Here is a 4,247-nt window from a genome sequence, read left to right as displayed (position 1 = left end):
ACGACTCAGGACCGGTACTCACAGCTTTACTTCTGCCAGTATCTCGTCTCCTACCTTCCAAACTTTACAGAAGCTCTCCTGCGAACCTTGCATAACTAGCACTCCTGAAAGAAAGGATACTGCGGAGACATGGCTTAGCCACAGCCTGGGGGATGTTTCCAGAATGAAATTTTCACTCTGCAGCGGAGTGTGCGCTGATATGAAACTTCCTGGCAGATTAAAACTGAGTGCCCGACCGAGACTCGAACTCGGGACCTTTGCCTCTTGTGGGCTGTGGCTAAGCCATGTCTCCGTAGTATCCTTTCTTTCAGGAGTGCTAGTTCTGTAAGGTTCGCAGGAGAGCTTCTGTAAAGTTTGGAAGGTAGGAGACGAGGTACTGGCAGAAGTAAAGCTGTGAGTACCGGTCGTGAGTCGTGCTTCGGTAGCTCAGTTGGTAGAGCACTTGCCCGCGAAAGGCAAAGGTCCCGAGTTCGAGTCTCGGTCGGGCGCACAGTTTTAATCTGCCAGGAAGTTTCAATAATCGATATGCCACTATTCTGTAATTGTTTTTCTGAAGTTTATCGTCAATCCTAGGACTGAAACCGATACTCTGTTTTACGTAAAGAATATAACCTTCAAAATTTATTTAGCAGCGCAGTATATTAAATGGTTCAAATGGTTCTGAGCACTATGGGACTTAACATCTGTGGTCATCAGTGCCCTAGAACTTAGAACTACTTAAACCTAACTAACCTAAGGACACCACACACATCCATGCCCGACGCAGGATTCGAACCTGCGACCGTAGCAGTCGCGCGGTTCCGGACTGCGCGCCTAGAACCGCTAGACCACCGCGGCCGGCACTTTTGACTTCGAAAAGATCTGTATTTATTTCATTTCCTGTACCATTCGCAAGTATTATGAAAATGTGACATTTCATAGATAAAATTATGTATTCACAAAAACAAAAAATATGTCGGCAGAAAACAAAAGTGGCATTACGAATTTGGCAGTACCGTAAGGTTTTCGCTCTGACACTAAGAGTTACTGAAAGTAGCAAGACGAATTTTGCTCGAGCGTTGTCTTACGATTCCCTTATCGAGTTTTGATCAGCCTGCTTGTAGCTGTGCTACAAAAGAATTAAAAATCTGGCTTTCAGCGAGTCGCGAATGGCGAACGAAAGCAGCTTGCACCTGTTAGCTAAGCATGTTACCTGGGAACTGGTTTTTTCCTAAAGTGGGAAGATGTCCTTTTGTGGTTGAATTGTGGGCAAATGTCAGTAAGACGTGTGCCGTTGGTCTAAGCGTTTCGGTGTGTTGAATTTGTGCCAATGATTTTTCTACAGGTTTCTTCTGTCCCAAATAGAGAGTTGAAGTTTCCCATTAGTATTTTCACGTCATCCTGGTGAATTTTGCTCATAGTTTTTTCGACTGGGTTCCAGAATTTTTCCCATGCACTTCTAAGCGCTACAGTCTGGATCCGAGCGACCGCTACGGTCGCAGGTTCGAATCCTGCCTCGGGTATGGATGTGTGTGATGTCCTTAGGTTAGTTAGGTTTAATTAGTTCTAATTTCTAGGCGACTGATAACCTCAGAAGTTAAGTCGCATAGTGCTCAGAGCCATTTGAACCATTTTGAACCAGAATTTTTCGACATTTTCGGTGTTTTTCTTATTTTCGATGTTGGTGGGGACACGTGCATTGATGAGTGTATATTTTTTACTGGGGCTCTGAATGAGCATAGTTTACACACTACTTAACCTAAATTATCCTAAGGACAAACACACAAACTCATGCCCGAGGGAGGACTCGAACCTCCGCCGGGATCAGCCACACAGCCCATGACTGCAGCGCCCAAGACCGCTCGGCTAATCCCGCGCGGCTACTAAAAGTATACTCGGCCACAAAACCCATGTGGACAATTATCTGATAATCGGTCAAACTTCGCTTTGTCGCAGCTCTTTGCCATACAAGTCCATTTACTTTCAGGCTCCTCCTTACAATTCTTGCAATGCAAGGTAATTGAAAAAACTCATCCACTCGACGCCAACTGAGGAACTGACTGGTGCATGTGTTGTTCAACACACAGTAGTTGTCAGCCTCACTAGAATCAATGACTGTGTGTGTGTGTGTGTGTGTGTGTGTGTGTGTGTGTGTGTGTTTTCGTGTTCATGCACAATCTGAATCAATACTATTAACATTAGAGAGACAACCAACAACAAATAATTCATCAAATATGACTGTAAAGTATTTTAATGCGATGGGAAGTTACTAACTGAATTTTCACCCAACCCACGTCCTGCATATTACGTTAAGTAAGATGTATTAACTCCATAGTATCGTTAGCAGAGACAGTGCGCTCTTGTTGTCGCGGCTCGCGACAAGCGCAGCGATCAGCAGTGCCCAATGCCGCCGCGATTTGTTTATGTTGGCTGAGCGTGGAAATATTATGTCTTGGAAGCGTATATTTCATTTCCTCTTCTCATTTTAACGCCCTTGTTTTAGTATGAAGTGGGAAAATAAACACGAAAAACTCAAGTTCCTGAGAAGCATGTAAGTCATTTCCTCTTCTCATATCATAACTTTTGTTTTAGTATGAGGTAAAAAAATAAACAGTTTAAGGTTCTGAAACATAATATGACACCAGATTCTTATCGTAGGCGCTATCGGAAACGCAAAAAGCAGGGAGCTGTCCATTGTTTTGTCCAAAAGTCTGTTTCCTTTCATGCATTACTCACGTTAGGAGATTCTTATTTAAGGACTTGTGGGCATCAAGTACTTCAGCAGAACAAGCCTTATGTTATTGTGCTAATTACGGTATGGAAAAAATGCAACAAAGACGAGTTCCCCTGGAGCCGTGAGGATATTTGCACATGTCTGTATTCAGCAATGACCGCCAGCTGCCACAACACTTCACAGAATCCTTGCGGCGGGCAACACAACTGTGCGTGCACTTCAGACTTCATTCAGTAAGACGTCAGGAGATGGATGGATACGTCAAATTAACGTTTCTTTCCGAGTCGTATTCAACCCAGAATGATATGTTATTAAGGTAGTTGAACGTTCTAGCAATTACACTTATATAATTCCAATATGAGTATTCAGATAGCCAAAAGAACCCGTTAGTGCGAAACCATCTGGAACTGCATTAACATCAAACTGCAAGAACTTGAGACAATACGTGGACTCTTCTCTTCGCTAGGGACCTATTACTGATATTTAGGATTCTCTCCGTCCTAGGCGTAATGGAAACGGAACTTCAGAGGCGCTTTCCGCTATTCTTGACAAAACATGAGAAACTTGTAATCACTGCGAGTTACAACTGCGTGATGATAATGGTTCAGGTTGTCAGTAGTTGTGGTGGTGTTATGCTGTCAAACTGCTTACGGCAACGTTAATGGTGGCGCACATAATTTAGCGCTGACTACCTACTTAAGTAAAGATAGTGTTGTGGCGTCGTCGCTTGTCTTTATTTGGCCTCAGCTTGAGTAATCCGATTTAACGAACATAGTACTACATTCGCGGGCTGCTAATGATACAGTATGACTACAGAGATCATCGTGCGGGTATTACATTAATTCTGCAATGAATTGCTTAAAAAATGTTACCCTCAGCTATGCAGCTGGAATGACTCATTACACAGGTACTCTATGTTGCACTTGGTTAAGTGATCAGTTCGCTGCAATCCTGCTTCTTCTGTTTGTAAATGCTTGTATACGTCAAAAATGGTTCAAATGGTTCTGAGTGCTATGGGACTTAACGTCTGAGGTGGTCAGTCCGCTAGAACTTAGAACTACTTAAACCTAACTAACCTAAGGACATCAGACACATCCATGTCGGAGACTGGAGTCGAACCTGAGACCGTAGCTCTCGCGCGGTTCCAGACTGTAGCGCCTAGAACCGCTCGGCCACCCTGGCCGGCATACTTGTATACTGACCATTCGTTATTTGACTACATATGAACTACAATCTAATTCGCATGTATATGGCATGGGTTAGCTCCGGCACGAAGGTATGACTAAGGATTGGTTTCCGTTGGAGTCCCGTTATTTTGATGGCAAGACTATTGTTCGCCAATCACCTCTATTGCCACAAAAAACAATTGCATCTTAAATATCGAAGGACCGACGTCCACACTGTCACAGCGCGTTGAAATACAGCAACGACAGCAGATGAAAATTTGTGACCGACTGAGCTTCGAACCTAGACCTGCTGCTTACTAGACAGACGTGCTGACCACTGCAATACTATTTTTTTTTAAGTTTGAGAA

The 4,247-nt window shown here is 43.7% G+C and overlaps 1 non-coding gene across 1 annotated transcript; it reads left to right on the top strand.

Annotated features, from left to right (window-relative positions):
- Positions 1-415: 415 nt before the first annotated feature.
- On the top strand, positions 416-490 carry Trnas-cga (transfer RNA serine (anticodon CGA)). The gene has a single exon. It is a non-coding gene; the product is annotated as a tRNA-Ser (tRNA).
- Positions 491-4,247: the final 3,757 nt, after the last annotated feature.

Source organism: Schistocerca cancellata, chromosome 5 (genome assembly GCF_023864275.1).
Source record: "Schistocerca cancellata isolate TAMUIC-IGC-003103 chromosome 5, iqSchCanc2.1, whole genome shotgun sequence".
NCBI classification, from domain to species: domain Eukaryota; kingdom Metazoa; phylum Arthropoda; class Insecta; order Orthoptera; family Acrididae; genus Schistocerca; species Schistocerca cancellata.
The sequence above is the reverse complement of the archived record's forward strand: the minus strand, read 5'-3'. Positions and strand labels throughout refer to the sequence as shown.